Raw genomic sequence first — 22,052 nt, 5'->3', positions numbered from 1 at the left:
AAGATAATGTAGTTCGAATTCCACGTTAGGATGTAGATTTACGTCTTATATAATAAATCTAGTCCTTCTAGACTAAGTTTTTCAAAGGAATTGATAATGAATGGTCGGATTCCGAGTTAATCTGTAGATTCATGTTTCGTATAGTATCGAGATATTCAGGTTCTTGTAGAATAGAATGAATTTTAAATGTAATATTGACCTGAATATAGTGATTAGCATTGTATTATATATTCAATAGCTAGTTATTTAATTACTGTTACTGCTAGTATATGTAGGACTTTATTTCTTGCTATTTAACATTACGGAAAGAAATCATTTTATAAGTATAGTAGATATATAGATTAATAGTAGTGGTTTTGATTATTATTTCAGTGCTTATTTAAGTGACATTTTCGTAACGTAGATAGCATTAGTATTGGAATTAATTATTTCATTGTTTTTCGTGGATGTAGGTGCCTATATTGTGGGAAACCTGAGTTTGACTCTTGATGATATGATAATGTAGTTCGAATTCCACGTTAGGATGTAGATTTACGTCTTATATAATAAAACCTTGTCCTTCTAGACTAAGTTTTTCAAAGAATTGACAATGAAAGGAGGAATCCAAGTTAATCTGTAGATTCATGTTTCGTATAGTGTCGAGATATTCTGAATCTTGTAGTATAGAATGAATTTTAAATGTAATATTGACCTGAATATAGTGATTAGCATTGTATTATATATTCCGTAGCTAGTTATTAATTACTATTACTGCTAGTATATGTAGGACTTTATTTCTTGCTCTTTCACATTACGGAAAGAAATCATTTTATAAGTATAGTAGTTATATAGTTTAATAGTAGTGGTTTTGATTATTATTTTAGTGCTTATTTAACCCTAGAAAGGCAAACTTCACTATCAACCCATTAAAGGTAAACATACGTAATATTTACGTACACACTAAATAACGGTCTATAAATATACGGTTCATATAGAAACTAATATTTTTGCTTTGCTCAAGGTCCCAAAATTGAAGTTTTATTGTTTAGATAGTATGACAGCACAACTATTATCCAGGGCCGTAATTTGTGGGGGCAGGGGGGACAACTACAACCTAGAGAAGCTCCCCGCCGTTCGAGGGGTCCCATTTTAAGAAAAAAATTCTTACTCCATATACGATACGAATATGAAATTATAAGTGAAGCATCAAACAGGTTCCCTACATTACATAAACAAAACACTATACAAAAGGTAAATAAAACAAACATGAGTCGTGGGCCCATTTCAGTAAAATAAAGATCTATAATTAAGGGCCATAGAGATAATATTTATTCGTATGGCTTTGAGATTTGTCAATATTATCCCCTTAATTAATTTGTCATGTATGGAACGGGCCTAGGGGCGTAAGTAACCGCCCCGCAGATCTTGTTGTGTGGGAGCGCCCACAGGCTTTGGAGGGCTCATAAAGACTAAGAGAAAATGGAAAGAGAGGGGGCCCAAAAATTAGAAAAAACATTTTTTAGGGGGACCAAATACGCAAATTAATGCTTCCCCCCAGGAAAATTATCTTAAATATTTTAGAAGTAAATAGAAGAGCAAAATAAATCTTATTAACACTTAAGAACAAACGTCTGAGAAAGTCAAGATATGTCACTGATTATTTTTGTTACTAGAAAATATTGAATTGTTCTTTCACATTACATGTGAGTTTGAACTCCTAAATCACACACAGTTAGGACACATTTTGATCTGATGTTCACCACATACTAGCTTATTCCAGTTACGACAGTGTTCCTTCTTGGGATCTCCCCCACTTGAATCTGTCATTGGATTAGTCTTCCAAGGAAAACTATTCTTTCCTAGCAATTCAGTGACACCACTAACTTTCACTTGCCTCTCGTCAAATGGAAGTTCATTTGCCCTCTCATTTGTAAAATATACTACCCTCTCTGTCTAATTTTATCCAGATTATTCTCTTGAATGCGTGGCTAGACTGCTATTTTCGGTTTTACAGCATTTGGAAACTTTCCGCTTCTTTGGTTGGATTTGTAGTTTCACATTCAACAATTCAAATTGCTGACACAAAATGTTGTTCAATATCAATTTCACTGGGATAGTAATCTGGATCTTTGTCGGAGTCATCTGCTTCTTCTTCTGATCTAACATAAAATTCAACGTTATCTTCCTCCATTTCTGAATCTGAGGTCTTCTCTAATATTCCTAAACTGGCTTCTTTCTATTTATTGCTCCACCCTCGTCCATTTTTGTAGTAATAATTAAATCTTTACGAATGACAATGGTCTATTGATGGTAACAATACGTACAAAATGCGTGCAAGAAAACTAACGTTAAAGGTAAACACACGCTAAACTTACGTGTAAGAATTTACGTTAAAAGGTAAACATACGTCAATTTTACGTATAAGGTTCTACACTCAATCGTTTGGCACAGAGAACATAACACCTACAGAAGTAATTACCATCGGAACATCAAGGCAACTAACCCGTGATAGCATATCTAGTGGTTTGTATTTCTACGCATATTTCCTGCTACGTCACATCAGTGTTTCCAACGCGTACACGTAAAATTTACGTAGTTTACCTTTCTCGGGTTAAGTATATTTTCGTAACGTAGATAGTGTTAGTATTGGAATTAATTATTTCATTGTTTTTCATGAATGTATGTGCCTATATTGTGGGAAACCGCAGTTCGATTCTTGATGATAGATAATGTAGCTCGAATTCTACGTTAGGCTGTAGATTTTCGTCTTATATAATCAAACCTGGTCCTCCTAGACTAAGTTTTTCAAAGGAATTGATAATGAATGGTCGGATTCCGAGTTAATCTGTAGATTCATGTTTCGTATAGCATCGCGATATTCTGATTATTGTAGAATAGAATGAATTTTAAATGTAATATTTACCTGAATATAGTGATTAGCATGGTATTATATATTCCGTAGCTAGTTATTTAGTTACTATTACTGCTAGTATATGTAGGGCTTTATTTCTTGCTCTTTAACATTACGGAAAGAAATCATTTTATAAGTATAGTATTTATATAGTTTAATAGTAGTGGTTTTGGTTATTATTTCAGTGCTTTTCGACTTTCGATGATAGATAATGTAGTTCGAATTCCACTTTAGGCTGTAGATTTACGTCTTATATAATCAAACCTAGTGTTTCTAGAGTAAGTTTTTCAAAGAATTGATAATGAATGGGGAATTTAATCACCTCTAATGTGGTACCTAATTGCTATAGATAATGATTATTTAAATTCTTATACGTATTATCTTCTAGATAGTGATTATTTAAATTCTTATACGTGAATTACGCTTTTCTTGTTTGTTTTAAAATAGAATTTGAAATGAAGTTCCTCTTACATAACTATTCAGTTCATTTTCCTAAACTACAAACGGATGGAATTCCAGCTACTTTGTTTACAAAATCTAAGTATTACCAAGTGAATTATGGAGTCTTATGTTTCTTTAAAGAATATGTAACATTATATTCAGAAAAAAACTATATCGATATGAGAAATTTTCACACGCAAGCCCGTTATCAGCGATGGTTTTTGATTTACATTATCCCTGTTCGCTTTGACTTTGAGGAATTGCTAGAGTTAGAAGGACATTGATATTTTTATCCGTAGTGTCATCCCTTATAAAAACTTGTTGACCATTATGTGATGCAACTTTTTTCGCATTAAAGGTTCATCTGAAAAATTTCAGATTTGTGCAATTTTTCAAAGTTTTTGTAGTCAGATACAGCTACAGAACCGATAAGCCGGATATAAGTATAGGTACATCTATAAGACTGTAATTCAAATTGCGGACATAATGTCAACATGTGCAGAGCTATGTAAGAATGCATCATGTATTATATCACAGTATATTACATTGCTACTCCTTCTGTATATAGGATAGGTCAGTGTTTCTTTCTTTAGATATATGCTATCTTTTGTTGTTCAGCAATACGTCACTTGATGTGAGAACATCACATTAACACTTCTCACTTTTAATATTTATCTTTACACGTATGTATTTCATTCATTAAAAAAGTAAACTTGCGATTTTAGAAGATGATGATCATGAGCGTGTGCAATAGATTTCAATCTTTTAATGGAGTCATTCGATTCATTTTTAATGTTATACTTTCGTTTTGAAAGTAATTAATTTTCAGCAGCGGGTGAGGAGCGCTGCTGCACAATACAAAACTCCTCAAAAAGCCAATATTATCATTCTGAGGAAATGCAAGGTGATTTCTTTACTTTTAAAAATAATTACTTTCAAAACCCTTTTGTACTTTCCTCTTTTATCTTTTCATTTGCTTTTCATTATTTCACTGTACTTCAAAGGTAGCACTTAGTAATTTCCCTTACCTTTCCCTGTATATGCAACTATATAGTATTTTACTCAACATTATGCGTAACATTATATATATGGAGAAGAAATGAAAACAGGATTATCTTGCTTTTAAACCTGTTTGAATATGAACTGCTCAAAGGAATGTGACGCATCTATCTTTTAGCAATAGGTAAGTTTTAAATATCAGTAAAGAAATTCATGTTCACCACGTAAATTAACGATTAATTCTTGTTTCTTTACAGTACACTTTAAAAGAGGCTTTAAAAGAGACACTGAAGCAAGATTTTCTACGTTCAAACAGGTCCGAAGACGAAACACTGATAAAAGATCGTCTCTCTCTCTCTTTTACGAATAGGTAAGTTTTATAGCTTTCTTTCGGATAAGAAAAGATCCATAACTGCTTTTCGTCTTTTAGAATATGTATGATAATATTAATAATTACTTATTTCTTTTGGTAAAACATTTGTTTTTTTATTTTTAATTTAGGTTAAGATAAATGAAGAAAAACCCACAGATACGGTGTTTGTCCACTAGAATACACTAGTCGTAAAACCTTTTTTTGTTGCAAGATATAGATATTACAGATTCAAACTCTACGAATAAGTTACCGTTGTGCGTTAAAGATATTAATAATATTCATCGCCAAGGTTGTATGAGACGTAAACCTATATTTTCAAAATTCAAACCGAAGTATTGAAATTATATAAGTTACCACCGTTAATTGAATTCGTGTGTTACAAGAATAAGTCAAATGCATACAGATGCAATATTCAGTGGAACGGTTATTTGCTTTAAAGAAGAGAAAGCTATTGGTTAGTATAGGAATATTGGTAAAAAATACCATTGGTAAAAAATATATAGTATTAACTTTACGAATTTCTTTTCTTAAAAAAATAAGAAAGATGGAAGGAAAGAAAAGCTAACTTTGAATTTTCGTGCTAAGTAAATATAATTTAACGTTTTGATCAACATCGAATGTATGTGAGTCATAATTATTGTAGTATTTCAAGAACTAAACTGGGGTTTCCGAATTAATAATTAAATTGCATGAAGTTGTGATATTTACTGTTATCGTGTGGTATTTGCTTAAGAGAAAAGAAAATTAATGAATAGGTAATGTTATTATACTAAGAAAATGTACAGACAATGAAAGAATGTCAAAAATACTTGTTATTTCTTGTTCTTGTTCTTAGTCATTACGAAAAGAAATAATTTTATAAGTATAGTATGTTGCTATAAGATAAGTGTACTTTTTAAAGTTTAATTTATATTTTCTGATGATAAAAATTCGTATTTTTTTATTTCCAGAAAAGATGATGCCAACCCCCCTTAGTGTTGCAATGACCACTATAGAGTATTGCGAAGATAAAATCAGAAGAAGAGGAAACAAAAAGGTGTGCTATATTTCTAGTGACTGTCAAAACAATAAATTGATAAAAAGAAGATGGCACACATGCGATGATTGTGTCAATGTGACGCTATTAGAACTTTATCAAAAGGAAAAAGAAAGTGTAGAAAACATGATTTTGGGGGTAAAATGGGACTTAGATGGTAAGTGTATGCGAAACAAAAGTGAAATGATAAAAGAGGAAAATGAAAAAGAAAACGAAGAAGAAAAAGAAATAGTGAAAGGTGAAGTGATATTTGGACTACCATAAAAAGCCGAAATGAAGAAAATGAAAGAAAATTGTAAATATTTGTGTATATCTACATATATTAAAATAAAAAAAAAGAAGTTAAATTCCCTGTAAATAAAATTTGATGTTTTATTTTAATAAATGTGTAAAATAACAGCAGAAATAACTTATTTGTTGATCTTTGAATAAAAAGAAGTTAAGAGAAAACTCTATGAAATAGAAACATAAAGGATACCTACGCATACACGATGTTTGTATATCACAAAGTTCACTTGCCGGAAGATGGGATTGAACCCAAGTCCATACAGAACAGTTGAGGTGCAATTCATGTTCATTCCTGTTGTTTGTTTGCTGTGATTAAAAGACCTACAGCTTATTGTGAATTTCATGCTTTCTCCCCATTTTAATTCTATACGCTGATACCTCTTACCGAGAAAGGTCATATTTGTGGAACGTATCTTTATTTGTTCAGGGTCTTTACATAATGTACAAACCTATTACAATTTAGGTTGGAAGAGTGTGCTGGCTCAGTGATAGAAGATTTACAACCAGTACTTCATTTTCAAATGTTCGATTCTCGATGATAGAGAGAGATAAAGGGAGCATTGAACACTTGAAAGCATTATAGTGCTTCGAAATGAAGAGCTTCGAACAATGTACATATCATATGCTACGTTAAAATCAGTACGAAGTGCTATATATGTTAAATACTTTTTTTTTGTGCAAGGATTAATTCAACTCTAAATCGTGAAGTACTTTTACTTTTACTAAAGTGTGAAAATTCCAAACAAATGTACAATGTTACTCTTGTGCAGATCACATCTTTGCAAATACTATCTAATGTAACCCACTGGCATTTTGAATCAGGTCCAGTTGGGACAAAATTTTCTAAAAGGAAAAATGGACATGCCAATTTTGGTTGCTAATCATGGACCCATGTTCGCCAAATATTAGTAATTTTAAGCTTTACCTCATTAGCCATACTGGCTACTGTCTCCTTGGTATTATTACAATGGAAAGTTCGCTGACAGTATTCGTAACCTTTGTAAAAGAGTGATGAGTAATCACAATTTAATTTATTAACGGTCATGATGGATCAATGGTTGAGTCCCAATGGTAGAGTGGCAACAGCCAGTCCCAAAATGTAGGAAGAGGGGGAGTAGAATTTAGGAGAGACCCAATTCAATCATATTTTAGTTCATTTGCAGGCCTACCGTGAAAATTTTAGGGGGCGCTCGTCATCCCTATGGATAAGGTCTGGGTAGAGTGATTACTTCTGGTGCATGGGGTTCCTGCCTCAATCCGAGTTCATGTTAATAGGGAATTGTAGTAAACAAAAAACTGTGAGCATTAGTTCTCCTGTTTACTTCTACTTTTTTCATTCCTGTATTTTTTATGTTTATGTTTGTTATTTTTCTAAAGCAATTATGTCAGGTTAGAAGAACATGTATCTTTTCTTTTTAGTACGTGTATTGTCCTTCTACACACAAATTCAATGGATTTCAGGATGCATGATAACTCACTGATATAACGTTTATTCACATTGTAATTCTATCAACTATTATTATTTCGTTATTCATTTTTCTTAATCATATGTACTTTTACCGAGAAAGGGCATATTTGTGGGATGTATCTTTATTTCTCCGGGAGGTCTTTACATGATGTACAAGCCTATTACATTTTAGGTTTGAGGAGTGTGGAGTCTCAATGGTAAAGGATTTACAACCAGTACTTCATTTTTCAAATGTTGAAGCTTCTTGGTATGCATCCCCTACAAAGCAAGTGCTGGAACTTAACGATGATCCGTGCCTTAGATTTGGCAATCATCACACCTTCAGTTAATTACTCTAAAAAAAAAAGAAAGATAACGAGTTCGGAATTTGTTAGATTCATGTTTCTCCAAGGCTGATGATAATGTTGATGGTGGTGTTTGGTGTCCAGTATAATAATAAGAAGGGCATAAACACATCTCTCTTTGTTTCAAACAATTCTCATAGTTCGTGAAGAAAAAAATATTACTTTTAGATTCATTTGCCAACGAATCGAGAAACTTTTCGGTACGAAAAGAGATAAGTCTTAAATCCACAAGTACATTTTTCAAATTCGAAATGAAACACAAACATCTGAGACTCGAAGTATTGACAACTAATGTGCCTCCAAATGCCCATTATGGTGAGGGAGACGGGTGATTAAGACAAATAAATGAATGAATACTTAGTATAATGAGAATGTATGAGTAGATTCTGAAAACTCACGGACACGATGTTCGGAGGTCGAACTAGGGACTACATGCACTTTTCCACAGACTTCATTTCTTTTAGTCTTTCCCGCTGGCCTGCATAACATCGTCGTCCTCTGTGAACGAATACAGATTATTATAATCACACTTCTCAGAATCGAGATATCGTAGCCATGACCCTGCATTCTTCTTCTTCTTCTTCTTTCACATACACACACACATATACACATACACTTCTTCTCTCTCTCTCTCTCTTTCTTTCTTCATGCAATATGATAAACAAGGAATTAACATACAAAGCTCTTCGTAGTCTTGCATTGTATGCTTGTCTTTTTTTTTCACACTACAATGCAATCTGAACATTGACTTCCAGACTATGTAATGCAACGGGAAGCCACATGAAAGAGCTATGTCTATCCGTCTAATTGACTGATTGAAATTTTCAAGCTTTAAGGATGCTGATAACTTCTAGATCACCATTTTGTACTTACATTTTCAAAACAAAACAAAACGACAAAAGATTTTTGAGCATAACCTCTCTCTCGTTTTATGGGTCTCGGTTGTTCGATGATAGAGCGTTCACCTCTGATGTATGGGGGTCACAGGCTTAAATCCGGCTCCCACCAAGTGAACTTTGTGACGTACAAACACCGTGTGCGTGGAAGGTCCTAAGTTCAAAATCCTGTTCCAATCAAGTGAACTTTGTGGTGAACAAACACCGTGTACGTGAATTTCCTCCCACTTTCTCCTTACGTTTTTAAAACATTATGATATGCTATGTTCCACTATTAGAACAAGCTCAATTAATGGAATCCATCACGTTTTAAAACAACCATGAACTTCAACAACCGTCTTATCAACTCAATTTCCTGAGAAGGTTCCAGACGAAAATTTTCCAGGCGCTTCCTGAGAATAAGTCCAGGTCAAAATCCTCAAGCTCTATGCAGAAAATCTGGGAAATTCTATTCTTAGCATTACAAGATGGGTCTGGAGCTGAGGGGGAATCTAGCTATCCAATACAAGACGACTAGAAAAAACAAGAAGACGAAAAGGTTTTTTTGAATAAAATCTAATCTATATGCGGGGCACTGAGGCTTAGTGATAGAGTGCTCATCTCAAGTTGGATTACTCGATGAGCAAGCATTCAATACTTTAACACAATGTTCCTCTGGGGAAGTCGGTTTCGATGATGTGCAAGTCAGCCGAAAATGTTTATACATGTCCCATATACTTACGAAGAACCGCGACCCTTGGGGGTCCGGGTTCGATTCTTGATGAGAAAGCATTAAATATTTTAAGACATTAAGTTAATTCGATCCATTCTGTCGTGAAAACGTTTTGCTATATACGTGAAATTCTTTTTCTTTCATGCAAGGACTAGTTCAACTCTAAAATCATGAAGTACTGGCCTTGCACGGGTAAAGATGAAGACCAATCAAATTGGAGTGCTTCGATCACTGAATATCAAAGGATTGGGGCAAAGGTCTAAAATAGCTAACCAATGCTATGCAAAATAGCTATTCAATACATAACGAAAAGACGAAAATCAATCAATCAATCAATTGGGAAGCTTCGATCGTGATAACTGATAGGACTCTGATGAAGATCCGATAGCCGTCCAAGATTATGAGCATCCAAGACTATGAGCATAGCAACACCCGGTTCCCACAACAAACATAACGAAAAGACAAAAATCAATCATTCAATTGGGAAGCTTCGATCGTGATAGCTAATAGGACTCTGATGAAGCTCAGATAGCCGGCCAAGATTATGAGCATCCAAGACTATGAGCATGGCAACAACCGGCTCTCACAAACCAACACAGAATTTCCCACGGGTTCCTGTGGTAGACGTAAAAGGCTGTGAACATAACAACTAAAGGCTTGTCGAAACTTGCCTCCCAATTCCAGGAAATGATAACGATTTCTAGGAGAACAAGATCAAATTTCGCTGACTCGGCCGTCTATTCAGCCTCTATTCTAGTGTAGCTGCTCCAAAAAATCCTCAAAAGTACGATCGTCTCCAACGAATAAGTACAGACAAGCACAAAATCGAATTGAATGTTCGAATGCGCGTTTACATCTGATACGCACTGTGTTTGAGAACCTGGAACTCCACTCACGAGGAGCTAGCTCTAAGATAATTTCTTCACCGGCTAACTAGCTTATACCCCTTACCATAATGTTATGTTCGATTACAAGGACGGCTACAATGGTTGCAGTTAGAGCAGTAAAACTCTTCGGTTTAAAATAGTCGAGATTCGAGCTGCATTGACCGACTAGTAAATTATGGCATTTCCCTCTAAAATGTACCTAGGTTAAATCACCTGTATGTACATAAAAATATAATTTAAATAATAATTGACGTTAATTTTCAGTCCACTGGCCACGGCGCACAAAACATACCAATAACCTGGTTATGAGAACGTTCAGGTAACGAACAGGTCGAGCGATATACTTGTCACCGATTTAGCTGAGATGCACATGGTTTGCAATATTTTCATAAATGATCGAAGAATGTATTTTATTTAGTTCCAAATAACTATAGATCATGGTCCTTGCATATTAATAAGTCAGGAGGAAACACTGAGAACCTTTGTCGCTCACAAAAATCCTCTCATAGTGAAAAACATTTTAGATTTGTATATATGACTGAACGATGAAAGAATTCTTTGTTCAATTACGTGGGAAAGAAACAATTCCCACGGAAGAAAGACATTATTGCGTCGCAGAACAAAGCATAAATGGAAATATAATTACTGTCTTTACGAAATATGCACTTTAACACAGTGTTCACAAAAGTATTTCTATAACCTGGTGACAGTTATAGAGTTGGTCAATACCAACCTGTGAAGTGTATGCGAAGTAGAGATTGAGAATCCTGACCGTTTAATAAGATTGGAATACACTTATTGTTCTCACCAGAAATTATATTTACTTATTTGGCAACACTATGGTATGCTGTTAGAATTACGTTCATAAAGGTTTTCTGCACTGTTAAAACATAATTTCTTAAATTTCAGAAACAGTTTCCTATCTGTAACTGCTTCGTAAGAAGACAATATTTTCTTAGAAATGAGATTCGTCAATTCTCATTCATAAGGAAATTAACAGTATATTTTCTCGTTTCGCTTTATGCAACCCCATCTACTTATCTTCATATCTCATCAGACTTGCAGTGTTCTAGACTCTTGTTTCTAAGAAAAGATATTCTCGGAGCAGAGATAAGAAACAGTTTCCTAGATTTAAGAAAGTACTTTTAACAGTGTATTTTTAACTTGAATAGTGCTATTTAAAATAGTTAAAAAACTTGGTCACTCACTGCAACGAACCACTGTACTTCTTGCATGAGCAGTATCCATTACAGGTGCTCCACAAAATGATAAGATCTTCTTCAATGACTGTTGTAGTTGGGTTTCCTTATAATCCGTTTCTTCGTATGAAGAAATCCATGTTGTCTTCCCATGTTGAATGTCCCGATGTTGTTCTCCGACGTTAGATTGATGAGGGGGAAGAGGAAAGGAATTTTTTACTAAACTGAATGCGAGAAACGAGATATGGCTTTTAACACCTGTGTGGTAACATTCTTTCCACTGAAATTGCGCAGAAAGCGTTCATAGGTCTATGTAAATTTTTATTCTTTTAATGCTTTTCCTTATATGTTTTCAAATGTTCTGATTCGATCAGTTTATTTTGTCTAATATGAAATAATTATATACACAATAACTATTCATGAAAGTAATAACTTCAAAAATTATTTGGGAACGTTTCAATAAAAGTTAGTAAACTTTCTCTTCTAGTGCATACTTTTAAATATAATTAGAACACTAAAACATAATGAATACGCAAATAACCAAAAATGTAAAACGTTTTAAGATACTGAAATCAATTTCCTAGTTTTGATATTATTGTTACTTATTTTTAAAAATTAGGATTATTGAAAAAATAAAATGAATGAAAACATAAACACTCTATAGACTGACAACATACAAACAAAATAAGGTTTTCACCTCTATGTCCCTTTACAATTTTTTTAAATAGTGTTTAGTGTTGTTTAATAAAAAGCAACGAAAACTCGTTTTTCCAAAATAAAAAAAATGTGTCAATGCTGACGTTCATAGTGATTCCAACAAACAAGCATGGATTGGCATATCAAAAAATGATTGTGGTTTCATTGACATGTAAGAGAAAAATTCGGTACGCCGTAAGGTCAAAGAAACATCTGATCACCGTGTGAATATCGAGACGTTAATACAATAATGATAATATAACAAACCATTTCATTTTGAAACAAAATTATTGTTATTACCTTACGCCAAGAATAATAATAGATATTCACTTTAAAAAAACGTACATATTGTAGGATTACCAGAAACTGCGGGTATTATCTGCAAAAAATTTACTAATAAAGGTTGAAAGGTTTTCGAAGTTTTTCATGGATCAAAGTTTTTCGAAGGTCTGAATCAAAGAAGTTGACTCACTAGTTCATACATTCCTGAAAATGAACCGTCATTATGCCATGAATTCACCAAAACCATAGGTGGGAAAATGTGTAATACTATACGGATTTACACACAAAATATGCCACCGACTCATGCTAAGCTAAACTAGAAACATGGTAAGAGATCGGGAACCAAGATACATAATACAAATTTTGTAGAAGCATCACAAAATATGTCTCTGCTAGACAAAATACAGAAGACCTAGTAAAATAAAAAACATTGGATAGAACATAAATAAAAAGTCAACAGCGTTACAACCTTCTGGTTTGGCCTGAAAATTCAAAACTATAATCCTTACAAAACAGTTATGGCATTCCAAGCCAATTAAACTTCCTTAGACATCTTCTCTACAATAGAAATTCGAAACACAGCGTTTAAGACATTAAGATTCAGAGTCATCAAATTTATCTACAAAACAGTTACGATAAACCTTGTTAGGCATCCTGTCTACAAAAGATATTATAAACATTTTCATTAAAACATTAAAAGTACAGACATGGAGCAGTTCAGATAAGTGACAGAAAGAAATTGCCATAAAATGATATGGTTTCATGCTGTTGTAAAGAAAGGAAAGAAGTTTATTTTTACGGAAATTTTCTCAGTATTCAAATAGTTCTGGGACATACTATAACTGAAAATGCAACTTTCTCAAAATTAGTATGAAACACATTACAACATATTAACATACAAGTAAACATAATATAATTACGATTCATGAACACTAAAATATTCACTAAACTATTTCTAGACATCAAAATAAACCGAAAATATTTAAAACAATAATACACATACTTAGTTACGGATTACCATTAGAATATAAAAAATATATTATAATTTTCATATTCTATTCATGAGGTTATATATTAAATTTCAATTACAAATTTACAAATACGAATAATTAACAATCAAAATGTGTTTTTCCTGAGCATCTCAACGTATCTTCCGAAAAAATCTAAAACGATAATTAAACATTAATTGTAAGTAACATTGAACACATATTAAAGAATTTACAAAGTGGAAGGATGTTCGAAAAAGAATTTTAAAATTTAAAACATTTAATAATAGAATGTATTTTGAAACCAAAATACCTTCCCACTGGCTAGGATACGGAGCCAAGCCACTGGGTACAAATCGCCCTTAGAATGCGATTCCCTTACGCATAGTAATGCGAATAGTTGTTAATTGAAACTCTTAAATTCTGACATCTGAAATTACAAATTAATGACACTGAACTAAAAATAAATTATTAGTAATTCAGCTTACTGAAGTACGAAATGAAGATAACAATATTAATCGCTCTGTTGTGTCGTCTGCTCAACGTAAGCATACACATGGGTAGTCGGGAATTCCGCTTATTGTCTTAGCAAAAGAAAAACAAAGAAAAACGTGATAGCTGCTCTTCACTGAGCAGCTGAATATATTTTAGCAAAAAGAAGGATACGTAGTTTTTTATTAAGTTGGTATTTGTTATCGGTAGTTGGAAATAAAATAAACTTCATTTATCATCCGTTTTATTCATATTACAACTTAATTTAGTAAACAGACAAAGTGCATCGTTTTCATGTAAGAAAAATTTATATCAACACAGAAAATCTGTTACCTTTTTTCTTTTTTGTATCGTTATTATTCCTGTTTTGATAGTTAAGGTTATAGCCTTGTCTATTCCTAAAATGACTACTGCTATGTGCAAATCTATTTTCGAGTTGACACTCAAGTTGCAATTCCTGTCTATTTTGTGATAGTTCAGATTACGTGACCGTGATTTACTAATCCTTTTATTCCTGTTACTGTCTTTTCATGTGTGGTCTTGGTTCTGGTCCCTTTTGTCTTTCGTATTTTTTTTATGTAATCTGAGTATCTGTTTATTACTAGGGATGATTTCATATCGGAACCAAGTACCTGGGGAAATATATATATATATATATATCGTCTGAAAGCTCTTGCTATGAGAAGCATGAACAAATCATGGGCCAACCCGCAACTTGACCCTATAAGGGGCCGATTTGTTGGTGTTTATGACCTAATGTAAGGCATATTCGACAGAATAAAAATGAATGTTAAGCCTAAGCGCCTGAAGCCATCATGTTCCCTTTGGCTTATTGCTAGAACGTGACTCGAGCAAGGGTTTGATAATATCACTTTGTAAACATATATACCCATTTAATCAGTGTTGCCAATAAACTATAAATACAATGTGGTAGATGGTTTCTGTACAACTGGATGTATATAACACTGACAACCTACAACGGTTGGGAGACAGTAACATTCAACGTCTTTTTGCTATAGTGTAGTGTGATGTTTCTGCCAAGCTTGGTGTATAAACGTCTCGTCGTACGGAACCTGCTTTACAATTTCTCATTTTACAATTAGTCGGCAACGCTGACAAACTGCGGTACTTGGGAGAGGAATATGTCCACAGTTTATTTTCTCTAATGGCAAATGATGTTTATCCCACGTTTCATGGATATACATCCAGTCGTACAGGAACCATCTTCCACATTGTATTTATAGTTCGTTGGGAACACTGAGCAAATGGGTATGTTTGGGTGCAAAGTGATATTATCAAACTCGAGTCACGTTGTAGCAATGAGCCAGAAAGGAACATGATGGCCTCAGGCACTTATGCATAACATTCATTTTTTTTCTGTCGAATGTGCCATACAAAGGGTCACAAACACGAACAAACCGGCCCTTATAGAGTCAAATTGAGGGTTGGCCCATAATTTGAAAACGGTTTCGTACTTCTCATAGCAAGAGCTTATAGAAGATATATATTTTTTCCCAGGTACTTGGTCCCGATATTGAATCATCCCTAGTAATAAACAAAGATAACCCAGATTACATTTAAACAATACGGAACTCAAAAGGAACAATAACCAAGACCACACACAAAAGGACAGTAAAAGAAATAAAAAGATTAGTAAATCACGGTCACTTAATCTGAACTATCGTACTATGTTATTATTGCACTAAGTATTACCTACTATAGTATCGATTCACAAATAAAAAATTTGACTTTTTTCAGAAGTGAAGTTTATGTTGGTTTCTATAACTTACATGGGCTTCTCGCACTAAGTCAAAAATGATAAAAATCAACTTTAAAAATTTACTTCGGTGAAACTATTTATTATTTTTTAACTAGATTTAGAGAAAATGCTTGGGTTTTACACAAAGAAACTTAGAAAAAATTGCGCTCCACTCGGTTAATAATAACGTAATCTAATTTAAAAAAAAACATATACTTACCAAAAACAATTAAGGTCGTTGTGACCCCTAAAATGAGGCAAAAGCTTATATTTTAAAAACTATTTTCTTTACTGCGCCTAAGATTGAATATATTGGCTAACTGAACTTGCTTTTAATATCACTAAACTTTGATTTATTATCTACATCGAAAATTAATTAATTAAAAATAATGCTATCTTATTTTTGCAACCGGTCGCCTTTCGAGTTTGAAGTGTTTCCAATTCCTGGATGTTACCTCATATGATCTCAACCAATTGAACAAATTCTATTTGGTTGTGCGACGAAAGAGCCTTTAACAACTTCTAAATTTCTATATGGCAATTTAGAAATTGTGTTTAAAAATAGTAACTTTTCTCAGAGCTACCAACATTTTAAGAATATATTCTTGTGACACTAGCGAATGAAAATCCTTGGCGGGATGCTGAGTTTGCATAAGGAAAGACGATTCAGTTCAAGATAATAGAGATAGAGGGCGCAATTGTGCAAAGACAATGAAGATGCTAAGCGGGAATCGAATCTTACGTTAGCACAACGCTGGGAAGGGGCTGTCTAGTACACATAATGTTCGCGTGCAAGAGAGAGAGAAGAGAGAGGAAGGAAATCAGAGAGAGAGAGAGAGAGAGAGAAAGACAACGTAACATATGTTGAATGAAATGAATCAATTCAACCGTTCGCCCTTCGTTGAGTACAAAATTTCTTTGTAAACACCTTTCTTGGAAGTTGTTTCAATATAAGGTGTCTTTCTGTTTATAAAATGAACGTTTATAACGTGTCTAGTTAATTTGGAATCCTTTTATTTGAACTATCTGCATAAATAAAAAGAAGCTTGGGAATATTTGAATTATTAAGGAAAGTACAACTCTAAACTGATCGGGCCTTATGTAGAGTCATTCTGACGCGTGATTAGCGCCATACTTTAGAATTCAACTAACCTATGTTTCCTGTAGAGGTCATGCCTTTAGTACGACACTAATCATACTTCAAAACGACTCTACATAACGCGGATCATGACGTATGACTTATATGCAACTTCAGTTTAAAAGTACGCAGCGAAACAAATTATGTGATTAATAATAAATTGATGCGTTTTGATATAAATAAACTTTCAAAGTAATTGGCTGCAACTGCAGGACCCAGTACCCATTTATTTTGTGAGAATAGTTTTCTTGATTAACAACGGGCCTTCAAAAAGGAATGCGAGCTGATTTATATATGTAGAAAATGTACGTCGATTTTTTGCACTAATGAATTTGAAGGCTGAAATATATATATAGAAAAAAGTGTATAATTGAACTGTAGCAATAATCAAAGTACACAAGATCGCAGCTTAAGGTCGCAAATACATTTTAAATGAACTTTGTTTGTTAGCTAATTTGGAGTTTAGATTCCCTTTTGACATCGAGGCTGTATGAAACATTGACACAGAACTTAATGGTGGAAACCCCATGAGCTCCCACCGGGCGCCGAACCCAAGTCTCCTTCAGCGAACATGTAGCCACGAGAAAGTTCACGAAGTATAAGCTGTATAGTATAAAGACAATGAATAGGCCTGTATACATTTTGATTTCATACTGAAAACAATATGAACGTCGATATGTTCTGGAAAGATTTTTCAATAACAGCAATAGTGAAGGGAGAATATAAGGATTTCAAGTTAAAATAATAACACACACAGCACTATAGCAAGCAATTGTATCCTATGGAAGCAGAAATTCCTTTACAAGGAGTGAATAGTTTACACTAATAGCAAAAGAAGTTAGTTTGATATTTATTATTTATTCTCTACTTTATTAAAATATGTACCTGAGACTGGGAAGAAAATAAAAATAGACTGTATATATGCCAGTTCATAAGGAAACAAAAATTGTTCATCGAAGCCCACTCATTTGACTGTGCATTATCATAGATATTAAGAACGAGGAAATATTAGAGGAAAATTCAGTAATAAATTCGCTACTGAGTGCATTCAGTTACTCAAATAAGATTAAGAAATTGGGAGCAGTGGCGGCTCCTGAGGGAAGACGCATCGGTAAAAATTTAAATCTTATCATTACAGGTTTGTAACTAAAATTTTACAAACACATATTAACTTCAAATCTATATTTCTCTCCATCAAATGCAAATACCAATGAAATTATAGTATCAAAAATTGTAATTTTGCAACTTAAATTCTCTACATTAGCACATTTCACTTTTGCTTTACTGATATATATATATAACTGAAAGTGACTATTTTCGTAACTTAATAACTTTTGAACTAACCAACCAATCTCAATCAAATTTTCAACATAAATGAGGTCCGGGCATGGGATGTTTTTTATCCTTTCACTTTGAAGGTGCAACTTGGGGCAGAGCATATATATGAATGATCGAAAATTACCGACATTAATGTCCAATCCATAGTTCTCGGGGTGACGGAGATGAACAGTGACACTTCCTATGAAGTTTAAATCTAAAAACCTGATGCATTAGTACCCATAAGGGGAGACGGTAACACGTAAAAATAATTGAAATTGACTGATATTAGTGTTGAATTCCTAGCTTTTTGGCATCCCAAAGTTGATTGGTGACAGTTATATTGCCCTTTTTACCCGAATTGGAACGTATTCTTTCTATGCGAAAAGTTGTTAATACAGATTAGTACCTACGTTTTTGGAATACAGCATAAAATAATCAACCTTCTTTTTATCTTTCCACCCTCTTTTGTTTAATAATGTTCACCTTCAACAATAAGCCAAGAGAAGAAAGCTACGTACGGCTTGAAACATAGAAAAGTAGCAACACATTATTTTTTTAAAAAAAAATCAAGGCTACCATTTGGAAGTAGCTCAACAAACTTATCTAATGGTAAATGCAACACTGCCCCTATGCTGTATATAGAGCAGGCCGTGGTGGCTCAGCTGCAAAGCGCTCACATCTGGTACGAAGGGTCTATGGTTCGACCTTAGTTCTACCAAATAGAATTTGTGGTGCATAAACGCTTTGTGCGTGGATTCTCCCGCTTTCTTCTACGTTGTTCATTCCACGTCGTTCATTGTCATTGTCACCGCCGTTATAATCTTGAAGCAAATCATGAAATTCTAAAGTATAGAAGAGGAAAAAATTGTTATTGGACTGCCTGTGATCTCAGCTAGTTTTGAAAGGAGCTTTTCTGTTATGACACTCACAAAACATGAGTAAGAACTATGTTAAATGGCACATTTTCGAAATTGATTCTGCTTAACCCGTAATAGGGCGCACGGTGTACAAAGTTCCGCAGCAAATACTTTTAGTACTGTATGAGACACAATGTGGCACCCCCGCCGCTCACCCCCCACCTTATCTACCCCACACTACCCCTCTACCTGACCCTTAGAGAGAGAACCAGTTTGAAGCTCAGCTCTGGCTAGGTTAGGCGTTTTAGGAAGAAGTGTTGTCTTTTGTACGCCGCGCGCCCTATTGTGTGAGTTTCTGTGCGGACACTTGTACGCCGCGCGCCCTACACCGGCATTGTTTTTACAACCATTTTACGTACTTGTTTTAGTGAAATCGTCTTGTTTTGCGTTTCATGTCGCCGTGTGTTGTGTGTTTGTAATGTATTATAATTTGAATCTGTAAATAGGCCAATTACTTTGTAGAATTTGTGGTAAAGATAATTTGGCTACAATGGAAAATGAAGAAGGTAATTGCTCTTGTTCCACTAACATCTGATATACTTACAACTTGAAGGATTTTTTAGGATCATTTTTTCATTAACTACTTGTATCTCCAGGCATATATATATGAGCTCCGTGGCTAAGCGGATAGCGTACGCGCCTTTGGCGTGGGAGTCGTCCCTTTACGATTCTCGGTGGAGCTCATGTTAATCACTAGGAACACGAGTCATATAGCCTCGGTCCTACACGGGACGTTAAACTCAAAATCAACTCAACACACACACACACACACACACACATATATATATATATATATATATATATATATATATATATATATATATATATATATATATATATATATAATGATATGTGATATGTGTGTGTGTTTGTGTATTTTTAGTGTGTTAATTAATAATGAATAATCTTAAAGCCAGGTCTTTCATTCATTAAGAAATGAAGGAATTGCTGCACTTTCAAGCATATGTAGTAACCATATTCAAGCATATGTAGTAACTATATTTTGGAATTTAAACAAACATTAAACATGTTCTTCAGCTCCATCGAACAATTTTGAGATATTATCAAAGAAGACTACTGAATTTCCGTTACGTTTCAATATACAGTATATATATATATAGTCATAAAATAATCTAAATTTAAATGCTATTTGTGTGCTCCGGTGCAACGATATTTTTTCTGAGGATTAGATCGTTGATAATCTCTGTAATTTGTGACTTATTAAGGATGAGCAGAAAGTGCTGAAATTTCTCAAATCTCCACCACGACGTAGCCAACAACAGGATTCAGGAAATTGTGGGAAATTTTGCACCGAAGTAAAATGTATAAACAGCATCACTTTGTGAGGTATACAATATTTGTATTAGGCCTACATTCTAATGCTTACATAGCAATATATATATATATATATATATAATTCACTTTTACAATTTGAATCCTTGGAATTTAAATCAAACAAATTTTATTTTTTTTAAACAACGTCTCATTTTTTAATTTCTTTATAATCTAGTGTGTAATGACCTTCCAACTTTTGAATGTCCTATCTTATAAATTTATTTAGGTTTTTCTTCAACTCTTGAGTGGCTCGTCGTTTACAATTTTCTCGAATAGTTAGGTGGCTTAGTGAAAAAATTGTGCAAAATGTGATACCACCATGCCACTTTCAGGGGTGATGTGTACTTATGTTAGGGTAAAATATGGATATAGACCCAAACTTCTGGGGGCGTGGTTTGCCTTGTATGACGTCTTCAACATGGCTGCCAAATGAAATAATTTCCTTAAATAAAAAATAAATAATTACTTGGCTACCGTTCAACATAGAAACTTCGTTCGTGCTTTATTTGTGAGAACATATTCCACGTCTTGAATTATGTAGAAAATGTCTTATTTAAATGGCCGCCATTTTTAAAAATGGCGTCTCAAATCGAAAAGAAAACTACTCGAAAACAATTCTTGCGTTTAACGGTAAATAACTGAAAACGATTACAAATTCACTAAAACACTTTAAAATAATCGAAATCCCACATTTCAAGAGCTTTCAAATGGCACATTTATTATGGTTGTATCAATGCCATTAACAATTACAAAATTAATAGTTTTACTTGTTTTTGTGTCTTGTAGGTTCGCCCTTAAGTTAACTTCTTCTCGGGATTTGTTTGGAACACATTTCACAGAGAAACCATGTCGAAGGGAAAGAAGTGTAAATTAATTAGTCCTGACCAAGATTTGCAACATCTAGTGAGTGTCAGACTTGAAAACATTATTAACTGGAACCTATGTATTTTGTGTCAAGAACATTCATCTGAAAAACTAGTGTGTCCAGCGATAACCAAAAGATCAGACGTTGGCGCCGGATACATGACTTTGTGTAATGATTTACTATCATATCAAGAAAACAACGGGCTTCCATCTAACATCCGCCTTGAAATATTTGATTACGGAAGTCGACTCGAGGAAACCATTACCAGAAATGAGGGTAAATTTCATAAAACGTGCAGAAACAGAATCGATCGAAGCAAACTTCAGAGGATAATAACAAAAAAGCGAAAGCATGAAGATGAAATCGTTGATAGTGACCCATCTACTCATTCAACCTTCCACGCGGCTGACGTCATATACACCTGCTTCTTCTGTGATGCAGACGCCACATCTGGTACACTGGTCAACGTTCGTACTCTTGAATTAAGTAACCGAGTTCAAGATGCTGCTGTTACTTTATGTGACACTAAGTTATTGGCAAAACTTAGCAGCGGTGGTATGGTCGCTACGGAAGCTAAATACCATAAAAAGTGTTTGACTCAGTTATACAATCGTGTACGTAAAGTAGCAAATAACCTGAAGAGCAGTGAAGAAGAAAATTATGCATTAATATATGGGATGCTGCTATCGGAAGTTATTTCCCATCTTTAAGATTCGCCGCAGACAGAAC

Source organism: Thermobia domestica, chromosome 4, assembly GCF_964235325.1.
Source record: "Thermobia domestica chromosome 4, izTheDome1.hap1.1, whole genome shotgun sequence".
Taxonomy (NCBI): Eukaryota; Metazoa; Arthropoda; class Insecta; order Zygentoma; family Lepismatidae; genus Thermobia; species Thermobia domestica.
This window is presented reverse-complemented; position numbering follows the sequence as displayed.